Source organism: Saccopteryx leptura, chromosome 5, assembly GCF_036850995.1.
Source record: "Saccopteryx leptura isolate mSacLep1 chromosome 5, mSacLep1_pri_phased_curated, whole genome shotgun sequence".
In the NCBI taxonomy this organism is placed as follows: Eukaryota; Metazoa; Chordata; class Mammalia; order Chiroptera; family Emballonuridae; genus Saccopteryx; species Saccopteryx leptura.
The window spans coordinates 111,661,857-111,675,094 of record NC_089507.1 but is presented as its reverse complement, the minus strand read 5'-3'; positions in this window follow the sequence as shown (position 1 = coordinate 111,675,094).

The window sequence follows — 13,238 nt, the reverse complement described above, 5'->3', positions numbered from 1 at the left end:
TCAACATAATAAAGGCCATTTATGATAAACCATCAGCTAACATTATATTAAATGGCATAAAACTGAAAACTTTTCCCCTTAAATCAGGAACAAGACAAGGTTGTCCAATCTCTCCACTCTTATTTCATGTGGTGCTAGAAGTTCTAGCTAGAGCAATCAGACAAGAAAAAGAAATAAAAGGCATTCATATTGGAAAAGAAATAAAGGTTTCACTTTTTGCAGATGATATGATACTATAAATCAAATACCCCAAAGACTACACAAAAAGATGACTAGAAACAAGAAAACAATACAGTAAGATCGCAGGATACAAAATTAATATACAAAAGTCCATTGCCTTCCTATATGCCAACAATGAAACACCAGAAAACAAACTAAAAAACATAACCCCCTTCATAGTTGCAACAACAACAAAATACTTAGGAATAAACATAACAAAGAATATAAAGTACCTATATAATGAAAACTACAAAGCATTTTTAAGAGAAATTGAAAAAGATACAATTAAATGGAAAATATTTCTTTTTCTTGGATAGGAAGGATAAATATAGTCAAGACGACCATATTACCCAAAGCAATATACAAATTCAATGCAATTCCCATCAAAATTCCAATGGCTCTTTTTTAAATAAATGGAACAAAAAAATAATCAGATTTATATGGAACTATAAAAAACCCCGAATAGCCAAAACAATCCTAAAGAAAAAGAATGAAGCTGGGGGCTTACAATACCTGACTTCAAATTATATTATAGAGCCACAATAATTAAAACAGCATGGTGTTGGCAGAAAAATAGATACTCAGACCAATGGAACAGAATAGAAAGTCCTGAATTAAAACCGTATATATATGGTCAAATAATTTTTGATAAAGGAGCCAACAACACACAATGGAGAAAAAACAGCCTCTTCAACAAATGGTGCTGGGAAAACTAGAAAGCAACATCCAAAAGAATGAAACTCGACTACAGTTTGCCCCTTGTACTAAAATTAATTTAAAATGGATCAAAGACTTAAATATAAGACCTGAAACAATAAAGTACATAGAAGAAAAGATAGGTACTAAACTCATGGACCTTGGTTATAAAGAGCACTTTATGAATTTGACTCCAAAGGCAAGGGAAGTGAAGGCAAAGATAAATGAATGGGACCACATCAGACTAAGAAGCTTTTTTCACAGAAAAAGAAACTGACAACAAAACAAACAGACAGCCAATGAAATGGGAGATGATATTTTCAAACAACAGCTCAGATAAGGGTCTAATATCCAAAATATACAAAGAACTCATAAAACTCAACAACAAACAAACAAACAATCCAATAAAAAAATGGAAAGAGGACATGAACAGACACTTCTCCCAGGAAGAAATACAAATGGCCAACATATATAAAAAGATGCTAATCTTCGTTAGCTATTAGAGAAATGCAAACAAAACTGCAATGAGATACTACTTCACACATGTTAAATTAGCTATTATCAACAAGACAGGTAATAAAAAGTGTTGGAGAGGCTGTGGAGAAAAAGAAACCCTCATCTACTGTTGGTGGGAATGTAAAGTAGTACAGCCATTATGGAAGAAAGTATGGTGGTACCTTAAAAAACTAAAAATAGAACTACCATGTGACCCAGCAATCCCTCTACTGGGTATATACCCTCAAAACTCAAAAGCATTAGTACATAAAGACACGTGCAGCGCCATGTTCATTTCAGCATTGTTCACAGTGGCCAAGTCATGGAAACAACCAAAAAGTTCTTCTATGGATAATTGGGTACAGAAGATGTGGTACATATATACTATGGAATACTACTCAGCCATGACATTGGATCATTTACAACAACATGGATGGAACTTAATAACATTGTATTGAGTGAAATAAGTAAATCAGAAAAAAACTAAGAACTGTATGATTCTATACATAGGTGGGACATAAAAATGAGACTAAGAGACATGAACAAGAGTGTGATGGTTACCGAGGGTGGGGGGGGCACAAAGAAAACCAGATAGAAGGTGATGAAAGACAATTTGACTTTGGGTGATGGGTATGCAACATAATTAAATGTCAAAAGAACCTGAAGATGTTTTCTCTGAACATATGTACCCTGATTTATTAATATCACTCCTTAAAATTAATTAAGAAAAGAATATTTTGGCAAAATATTTTTTATAAAAAGTAGAAATAAAAGGCATCCAAATTAGAAAAGAAGAAGTAAAGCTATCATTATTTGCTGATGACATGATACTGTACATAGAAAACCCTATAGTCTCAGTCAAAAAACTACTAGACCTGATAAATAAATTCAGAAAGATGACAAGATATAAAATTAATATTCAGAAATTAATGGCATTTTTATACACCAACAATCTCCTTCACTATTGCAACAACAAAAATAATAATAAAGTACCTAGGAGTAAATTTAATCAAGGAGGTAAAAGACTTGTACTCAGAAAATTAGAAAACATTGATGAAAGAAATCAAGGAAGATACAAACAAGTGGAAGTGTATACTGTGATCATGGATGAAAAGAATAAACCTCATTAAAATGTCTATATTAGCCAAAATAATTTATAAATTCTTATTAAAATACCAATGGCATACTTCAAAGATAAAGAACAAATATTTCAAAAATTTACATGGAACCAAAAAGAACACAAATAGCCTCAGCAATCTTGAAAATGAAGAATAAATTGGGAGGTATCACACTTCTGATATCAAGTTATACTACAAGGCCATTGTACTCAAAACAGCATGGTATGGGCTTAAGAACAGGCATACAGATTAATGGAACAGAACAGAGAACCCAGAAATAAAAAACCATGTCTTTATGGTCAATTGATATTTGACAAAGGAGGTAAGAGCATACAGTGGAGTAAAGACAGTCTCTTTAATAAATGGTGTTGGGAAAATTGGACAGGTACATGCAAAAAAAATGAAACTAGAGTACATTCACAACTTACACCATTCACAAAAATAAACTCAAAATAAATAAAAGCCTTAAATGTAATTTGTGAAACCATAAACATCTTGAAAGAAAACATGGGCAGTAAACTTTCTGATATCTCTCATAGCAATATTTTTGCTAATTTATCTCTAAGGCAAGTGAAATAAGGGACAGGATGAACAAATGGGACTATATCAAACTAAAAAGCTTTTGCACAGCAAAAGACACTATGAACAAAACAAAAGTATAACCCACACAATGGGTGAATATATTCACCAATATGTCTGATAAGGGTTTAATACAAAAATTTATAAAGAACTTGTAAAACTCAACACCAGGAAGGTAAACAGTCTAATTAAAATATGGGCGAAAGAACTGAATAGACACTTCTCCAAAGAGGACATACAGATAGGCATATGCAAAAATGCTTAACATCACTAATCATCAGTGAAATCCAAACACACCTGTCACAATGGCAGTCATTAATAAAACAACACATAATAAGTGCTGGCGAGGGTGTGGAGAAAAAGAATCCTCCTGCACTGCTGGTAGGAATACCAACTGGTGTAGCCACTGAGGAGAACTCTATGGGTTTCCTCAAAAAATTACAAATGGAACTGCCTTTTGACTCAGCCATCCCACTATTAGGAATATATTCTAAGAACACCAAATCACTGATTCAAAAGAAGATATGCACCCCCATGTTTACTGCAGCATTGTTTACAGTAGCCAAGATCTAGAAACAACCCAAGTGTCCGTCAGTGGATGAGTGGATTAGAAAGCAGTAGTACATATACACAATGGAATATTACACAGCCATGAAAAAGAAGGAAATTTTACCTAATGTGACAGCATGGATGGACCTGGAGACTATTATGCTAAGTGAATTAAGCCAGGCAGAGAGCTGAAAATATCATGTGATCTCAAATATATGTGAAATCTAATGAACAAAGTGAACTGAGGAACAGAATAGAGGCAGAGGCAGGATCACAGGGAGCAGAGGGACAGCTGTCAGAGGAAAGGGTATGAGCAAATAGAATCAGAGAAGGTGAAGGGATTAGTGGAATTATATATACATAACACAGAGATACAGATAACAGGACAGCAAATCCCAGAGGCAAGAGGGGAGGGAATTAGGGGTATAAAAAGGGATACAAGAGTGGGGTGAGGGAGTTATATTCAGTGGTACACTTGAATCCATGTAAACACAGTAAATTAAAATTAATTAAAAAAATTTTGTGCTGCAAGCAAGATCAAAGAAGGCAAATGAATGATTTGATTATAATGAGAAAGAAGACAGGAGGGCACAACCCCTGGGGGTGGTATGGGGGCTTCTGGTGCTTGACCAGTAGGGATCACATTACCCATCTCTGGACCACAGCAAGGATAAATGACTGCTTCCTTACTCTCATTTCTCAAGTTAGTATGGGAAGGTGTCAAGTTGAAATTAATATAAAGCATGATAACAAAGATTGTTACATATGTGTAGTCACTTTCTAATGACAATTAGTCCTTTAAAAGTTTCATAGCTTGCCTGACCAGGTGGTGGCACAGCAAATAGAGGGTCAGACTGGGATGCAGAGGACCCAGGTTCGAGACCCCCATGGTCACCAACTTGAGTGTGGGCTCATCTGGTTTGAGCAAAGCTTACCAGCTTGGATCCAAGGTCGCTGGCTTGAGCAAGGGATTACTCAGTCTGATGATGGCCCACAATCAAGGCACATATGAGAAAGCAATCAATGAACAACTAAGGTGTCACAACAAAAAACTGATAATTGATGCTTCTCATCTCTCTCTGTTCCTCTCTCTCTCTCTCTCTCTCTCTCTCTCTCTCTCTCTCTGACTCTCTCTCTGTCTCTGTAAAAAAAAAAAAAATGTTTCATAGCTTGCCCTGGCCAGCTGGCTAAGTGTTACAGTGTTGATCAGTGTGTGGAAATTCTGGGTTTAATTCTTAATCAGGGCACAAAAGAGAAGTAACAATTTGCTTCTCCATGTCTGTCCTCCTTCTCTCTCTCTCTCCCTCTCTCTCTCTTTCCTTCCCACAGTCATGGCTTGATTAATTCAAGCACTTTGGCCCTGGCCTGAGAATGGCTCCCTGGAGCCTCCACATCAGGTGCTAAAAGTAGTTAGCTCAGTTGCTGAGTAACATCCCCAGATGGGCAACACAACACCCTGCAGGGGGCTTACCACGTGGATCCAGGTAGTAGCACATGCAGGACTCTGTCTCTCTGTCTCCCCTTCTCTCACTTAAAAAAAAAAAGTTTCTTGACTTCACTGTGACTGGTGATGGTGCAGTGGATAGATCATCAGCCTTGAATGTTAAGGACCCAGGTTCAAAAGCCCGAGGTTGCAGCCTTGAGTGCAGGCTCACCAACTTGAGCATGGGGTAATGGGCTTGAGTGTGAGATTATAAAGGTAACCCCATGGTGGTTGGCTTGAGCCCAAGGTTGCTGGCTTGAGCCCAAGGTCACTGGCTTGAGCAAAGGCTCACTGGCTCAGCTGGAGCCCCCCAGTCAAGGCACATATAGAAAGCAATCAATGAACAACTGAAGTGCCACAACTATGAGTTGATGCTTCTCATCTCTTCTCTTTCTTGTCTCTCTCTCTTGTCTCTCTCTCTCTCTCCTTCTATCTTGTCTCTCTCTCTCTCTCTCTCCTTCTCTCTTAAAAAAATATATATATAGCCTGACCAGGCAGTGGTGCAGTGGATGGAGCGTCGACCTGGAAACACTGAGGTCGCCGGTTTGAAACCCTGGGCTTGCCTGGTCAAGGCGCATGTGGGAGTTGATGCTTCCTGCTCCTTCCCCCTTCTCTCTCTCTCTCTCCTCTCTAAAATGAATAAATAAAAAAAAATTAAAAAAAAAATATATATATATATAGTTTCTTGACTTGAGACTCATTTTGTTTTCCAGAAGTGTCAGAACTCAGATGTTTGAGTAAGATAATATCTCACTTGTGGTAAAAAGAGGGCTCTTTCTTGTATAGACCAATCTAAACAGTTCGTCAGACTTCACTTTTTAAAACGTGAGCCTGAATACAGTTGAAGTTTAGAGAAAGAAGTATAACCTGGAAGTCCATGGAGTAGGGAGAGCTCTCCAGAGGCCCAGGAGCTGGAGGTGTTTGGGTCATGGTCAAAGTGTCTTCCAGCAGTGAAGACACTGATTAATAATAGGCTGACAAGGACATGGGATTCAGACAATTTGGAGACAGATGGTAAAGAAAATTAGGAACCTGGCAGTGGTTCTGAGTAAGTTTATAGTTATTACATTGTTTCCTGAAAACATCCATTAAAGGTTTCTGTTTTCTTAATGTCCATTTAATAAAAATAAAAAATAAAAATAAAAAAATTTAGAAGTGTAAGGGACCTGCTTCAGGTCAAGCAGCCACTATGTCATTGATACAGGAAAGAATGTTGATATGGGTTGATATGGGAATCAATGTTGGTTGATACGGGAAAGAAAACACAAAGCCCTGCCCAGAGGGGCTTGCAGTCTCGGAGAACAGAAGAGTGAACAGCCACCTGCTAGTGTGTTCAGCTGAGACGGAGGCGAGACTGAGACAGTGATCAGTGGCCATGGGATGTGGGCAGAACTGCTCAATCTGGGTAAGAGTCAGGGACAGGTCCCCGAGGTGGGGACAGTTGACCTGTCCAAAGGGAAAAGTCGCTGGCTGCAGCAGTGGGATTTAGCCGGTTCACACTGGTTCGGCAGAACTAATACTTAATTTTTTGTTGAGTTCAGCAAACCTGTTGTTAAGATGGCACTTGTAGCCAGGATTCTCTTTAAGGTGGAAATCCCAAATTTACATTCCTTACTCTTTTTTAACGTTCATCTGTGCAACAGCATATTTTAAGCTCCCATAGTAATGTTCATTCCATCCATAGGAGAAAAAAATTGCAAATGACGATGCCAATCAAGAAGCAATATGGAAATATCTTAAATAATAGTCTTATTGATTTTTGTCAAGTATTATTTAATATTTTTTCATTAATATTTTAAAACTCTTTCTTATATATAGTTTTGTGTACCTCTTTTATTGTTCTTATTTAAGTATTAAATGCATAAAATAATAAACTATCTTTTGCTATATCTTTTTTTGTACTTAAACTGTCATTAGGGCAGAGAACCAGTCATTTAATTATTTGAATCTCACCACTGGTCTTTTCCTGAAACTCCCTGCTGAGAAGCTCTTGGGAGGGAGAGAGACAGCTGACCAGCATGGAAGAGACAAGGGTTCCCAGGCAGCTGGACCTGGGAGCACCTCCTTTTCTGGCCCAGGAAGTTCCTTCACCTACACAGGCCAAATACTGCTTTTAATTTTTTCTCCATCTGTGTCTGTCTCCCAGACATGGGGACTCTCCTGGAGGGGTGGGAGACTTCTCTGCACTCAAGTTGCATCCTCAAGCATTGCACTGGGTTGATACCATAGGAGAAGTTGTGCAATGGCTGTCTTTCAAATAAACAAGCAGCTGTCGGGCTAGGGACTCCCATCCCCCATGTCCCTCTGTCCCCCAGGCTTCATCTTAGGCCTTTACCATGGCCCTTTCCTTCACCCACATCTGCACTCTGATTTTAGAATATTTAGGAAGGAGCAGAAAGCACCTTGAGAGGTTCTCACAGAACTGCTTCATGTTGGCCCACAAAGACAGACGTTCAAGGTGGTTCAGAGAGCAGGTATATGAATCCATGACTCGGGGTTCCAATTATTACTATTTAATTTTCTTTTATTTTTTTTCTATTAAATAAACCAATTACCTGGATTGCATAAGAAAAAGAATGGTATTTCCCATCATTCTACACAATGCTCCCAAGTTAATTCACTGAAGCCCAGCCTAAAATTCAGAAGGGTTTTCAGTGGGGCCTGACCCCTCCCCATACACACACTTTACTAGTTCTGTCACTTTGGCCAACTCATGAAACCAAGTTCTTCATCTTTCAGAAATGAGCATGTGCTTCTTTCCATGTGGAATCCCTCTGAGGATCCCGGGAAATGATATGAGACGGGGCTATGTAAGTGGTCCTTACAACCAGGGTGGAAGTCTTGTGTTTCTGAGTTCATTTACAACTAGTTAAGATTTGGGATATTGGAGTATATTAGAGGGGTATATTAGAGGGGACACTGTAGTATCACCTTTTGTGATAATTTTTTATCCCAAGCTTAGCTCACTCTTTCTCAGGCTCTGCAGCAAATGCAAACAGTCAGGTTCCTTTGTTGCCACAGTTTAATTTTACCTGGATTTACTGAGTTCTACACTTGACTCCCTCCCAAATGCTTCAGTTTCAGTTGCTTTGAAGCCTTTGAATGGGGGTGAAACTCTCATACCATAAGCTCCCTTAGGAAGACATTGGAATAAGAAATTGTGTGTCACATTGAAAGAATGAGAAATTAGACATGACAGACTTTCCAAAGGGGAGGATGTTCTCTAGCTCCAGAAAAAGTAGGATTGAGAGAAGGAGCCTCTGAGAGGCTTCTCTTCCCCTGCCTGGGAGCCACCTCTCCTTCTGCCATAGTGCCAAAGCCCATGGTGCCTTAGAAAGCAGAGGGAGCCTGGAGGAATGGGTGGAGGAAGGGCTGGGAGACTGGCAAGAATCTCATAAGTCTAACCTAGAAGAAGAGACCCCAGGCCTCTTCCCCAGTGTGGCCCCTGCCCAGACTTGTTTTTGACACACAGCCTGAATTCTACTGGCCCTGTGATCATTGTGACGTGGGGATGAAGGGCAGAGAACATTAGTGAAGAGAAATTATATGGAAGGGATACTGAAAAATCTAATGTGAAGAACAAAAAGAGGAGAAAAGGAATAAAAGCAAAATGAGAATGAGATGGTGGGGTACACCTGGGAAAATGCCAGTGGAACTGTGTGATGCCAACCAAGGAACACCTGGAGGGAGACCCTGCTCCATCTCATTGGGGGAGAACTTCTAAGATTTCTAGCAACTGGACCTGAGTAATAATGGCAAACTTCTCTCATTTTCATGGCTCTCCCTCAAGTCCAAGTCAAGGTTACTTCACTTGAACTATGAATTAGCTTTATCACCTGCCTCCCTAACCCTCAGATTGTTTTACACAGCAACCAAAAATTTCTTTTTTTTTAAATATAATTCTAGCTTCCAGTCAAGATGATGGACTAGGTAAATGCAGTGCTCACATCCTCCCACAACCATATCAAAATTACAACTAAACTTCAGAACAACCATCATTCAGAACCACCTGAAATCTAGCTGAATAGAAGTCCTATAACTAAGGATATAAAGAAGCCACATTAAAACTGGTAGGAAGGTTAGAGACACAGAAGGGACTGCCCCCAAACCCACATGTGATAGATAAAAATCAGGAAGGTTATCTTGCCTATACAGGTCCCCCCTGAGTAGCAAAGGGTTCCAGCCCCACACCACACACCCCAACCCAGAGTTTTATTGCCAAAAAGAGAAGTCCCCACATATTTTATAAAAACCAATAAATATTGAGGCTGACTGAGATAGTGGATCTGCTCAAGTCCCAAGCGTTCCTCTTGAAGGACCCTCATATGGACTTACTAACAAACTCACTCCACCTGAGCTTCAGAGCTGGGACAGCAGCTCAAATGGTGCCAGAGACATACAGGGAAGAACTGAATTGTCTGGCTTTGGAATAAGGGCTAGAAGGGCAGTTTTATCCCAGACACATGTGCTGGCAAAGGCCATGTTCCTTTGCTAAGCTTACCCACTTGCAGGCCCAGGTGGGTGCCAAATCTAAGTCTCCATCAACCTGGCTAGCATTGTTCACCCCACTCTGATGATTCCCTAGGACCCAGCCCCATTTACCTTGTAGGCCTGCCCAAGCAGTTTCCTGTGGCTTTTCCACACAAATAAGCTGTCATAGCTTATGCTAGCAATTTTTCTAAAATCTTCCCAATGTTCACAAACCCAAAATAAGCATCATCTGGCCTCAGCATACCTATAGCTTTTGCTTAGTGGCCCCATACATGGCACTAGCAGTAGTCAGACTCGGTTCACAGCTTGGCCTCTTCCAAGCAGTAGTAGTAACCATCTATAGATCACTTTGTAGTTCATACCAGATGGCCCTGGAAAGGACATAGGAAACAGCTGACCTTGGCCTGCATTTCACAAGATGTCCCAGAGCCAGTGCACTTGATGGCCAGCTTCAGGCCTTTATAGATCACCACTGAACTACCTCCATGAGCAACACACTCAATGAGCAGACTCAGTGGCTCATGCTCCCATAGGGTCAGCCCTTGCACAAAGTTTCTCTGCTATAGTTGCGACTGGTCCTCATAGCCAACCAGCCTGGGAGTCAGTTCTTCCCACAGACTTACCAATAGCAATGAAGGCTGAACTACAACAGGAGGGTTCACAGAGCTCACACTGGGGCACCCCAGCTCAAGTGGCCAAGGAAGCTACACAACTCAGTCATACAAGATACCTAATACATAAGACCACTCTACCAAGATCTACAGAGACCTAGAAAATCTACCTAACACGTAAAGACACAGAGAGATAGCCAAAATGAAGAAGTCCCAAATGAAGAAATTCAAGAAATCTCTAGAAAAATAAATAAATGAAATAACGGCAAGGAAACTACCAAATAGAGTTCAAAATAATGGTTATAATGATGCTCAAAGAACTTAGAACTTCAACAGCATGAAAATGGACATAGAGAGCATAAGAAAAATTAGAAATCAAGAATAAAATAACTGCAATGAAGAATAACTAGAATAACTCAAGAACAGACTTAATGAAGCAGAAGATTGAATCAGCAATTTGCAAGACAAGGTAGCAGAAAACATTCAATCAGTGCAGCAAAAAAATAATAATAATAATTTTCAAAAATGGTTTGAGAATCTATTTGAAGAAAAAATGACTAAAAACTGTCCTAACCTGAAGAAGAAAAAGACATACAAGTCCAGGATGTGCAGAGTCCTAAACAAGATGAACCCAAAGTGACAGACATCAAGACACATCATAATTAAAATGACAAGGGTTAAAGATAAATAGAAAATCTTAAAAAGAAAAAAAAGAAAAGTAGTTAGTTAACCACAAGAGAGATTCCATAATGTTGCAGGAAGCAACCCCAGGGAGGATAGACACTCAGATAATTCAATCAATAAAGGAAGGAGAATTTATTAAGCTGGCGAAGCACGTGAAGCTTGTAGTTTCAAAACACGGGCTTCCTGAAGTTAATTTTCTTACAGGTTATATACCTTTGCAGTATCTAAGCAATGTGCATGTGATTGCTTTGTTTAAGGTTTCCCAGGACTCAAGGAGAGGGGAGGGAAAGTTTTGGTTGCATAAACAAGGGGGGTGGGGTTTTCAGATCACTGGCCATAGTTACATACAGATCTTGCTGTTCTTGTTTTGTATTGTAACAATGGGATATAGATAATATATCACTGACTGACTCAGTTACCCTAGCTGGCTCCTTTTCTTTGTTTTCTTTTTGTCTCTTCCTTCTCAGGGAAGAGGAGGACTGCTCCTTCTTCCACATTTTCCCTTTTGAGAGTTCAGAATGTCTTTTTACACTGGAGTCTCACATTCTTCATTTGATCCCAAGGGGAAGGCCTTATAGTGGTGGGTAAAGTATACATGGGCTATGGTCGTTGCTGTACTGTGGCCTCTATCATGTTCCTTATGCTGTTCATTAATAATGGCAACAAACACGGACCTATTAAGCAAATTTCTAATCCTATTAGGGATTTAAACCCACCAAAGGCTGAGAACCATCCTCCAAAAAGGCCATCTGTGCCAAACATGCACGGGCATGTGTGCCAGTTTGACAAGGTCCTCAATTGCCTGGTCCTGGTCATCTGTTTGCAGACAATTAGTGAGATTTAATTTCCCACACATTACTCCTTCTGCTGCTAACAGACAATCTAATGCCAATCTGTTTTGGTAGATGACATTTCTCATCTGAGTTTGTTAATGTGTAAGGAGGGCTCTCCCAGTCTCATTGGTAATGATTTCTAAAACTGCCTGCTATCAGATAATCTGGTTTAACATATAAATGGGGGTGCAGTATCCACTCTGGGGCCACTCATCATCTTTCTAGTTTTCTAACTGGAGTTCTCTTTTTACCCGTTGTTAGGGCTGTGGAGCTGGGTAGCCAAGCAGTTCCCCTGTTTCCAGAGGCAAGAGGAAAATGAGGGCTTTATCATACTTATTACACAGCTTTCTTTTCAATTCTTGGAAAGATGGGTATTAAGCCCTATTTCCACAGACCCAGTAAAGTCCACATGGTGCTATCCAGTCTTGGGCCCTGCCTGGGTCCCATCAGGCTCCAGTTAGCTCAGAGAACCTGGCCAATGGATTTCTCTCTGTCTGGTTTCCCTATCACACACCTTGCTTGGAGGTGGCCTTATAATACCATTGCCCACGGCAAGTCAATTCCCTAACTGATCCAGTCAGATCTCCTCCTCCTCTGGCTAAGAAGTGTTGCCCTATAATAATATGTTTTAAAATCCATTGGCTGTCATCAGAGGTATGGGGGTCGTTACATTTGTCCTAGCCTCTGTGGGAACTAGTTCCTTAGCTTCTACAGCCATCTTCCCAGTTAGAATTTCCCCACATATATAGCAAGAGGTGACATTTAGGGAATGGCCTATTCCCTCAGCCATCCTGAGGAACGAGTTCTTAGTCATTGGTGAGAGTCGTGGTATGGGTCTAATTGCTTCTTCATAAAAAGATTTATATACTTGGAAGGCTCGAACTGGATGTTTCTGTATCTGGCCTCGGATGATGAGTTGAGCATAGGGGTTTAACCCAGCTCTATTAATGCCAAGGATTAATACCTCATTTTTCCTCCAGCAGGGTTCCAGAGGATTGGTTATAACTAGCTGTGAAGGATTGCACCCATGGCTAGTACAATTGGACAGGGTTGTTCCTTTCCTCAGGTATACTTCCCTCTTCTGGGAACTATCCTTTTCCCAGGTTGCCCATAAGACACACAACTAATATACACAGCTGGTTTCACAGGTGAAACTTTATGAGCATATATATTTTTCTTCTACCCTGTAGCTTCTCTCCCAGCTGAGAGACCCACAGGTCCTTCCTTCATCCCATGTTGCCTGTTTATGGCTGCACGTGCATCAAACCTCAGTGTAACTTGTCTAGGGTTTTCTTTAACTTTGGTCTGGGCTATTGTTGGTCCTTCCACCCATTTCTCCCATCTTTCTGCTGCTATTTTTATTTTAGATATTGGTATAGTAGGAGGATCTGTAGGATTATAACAGAGATGGAGCTGGTTATCCCCTGGGTCACACACTGAATATAGAGTCTGATTATAGGTACAGGTTTCTTTCTGAGTT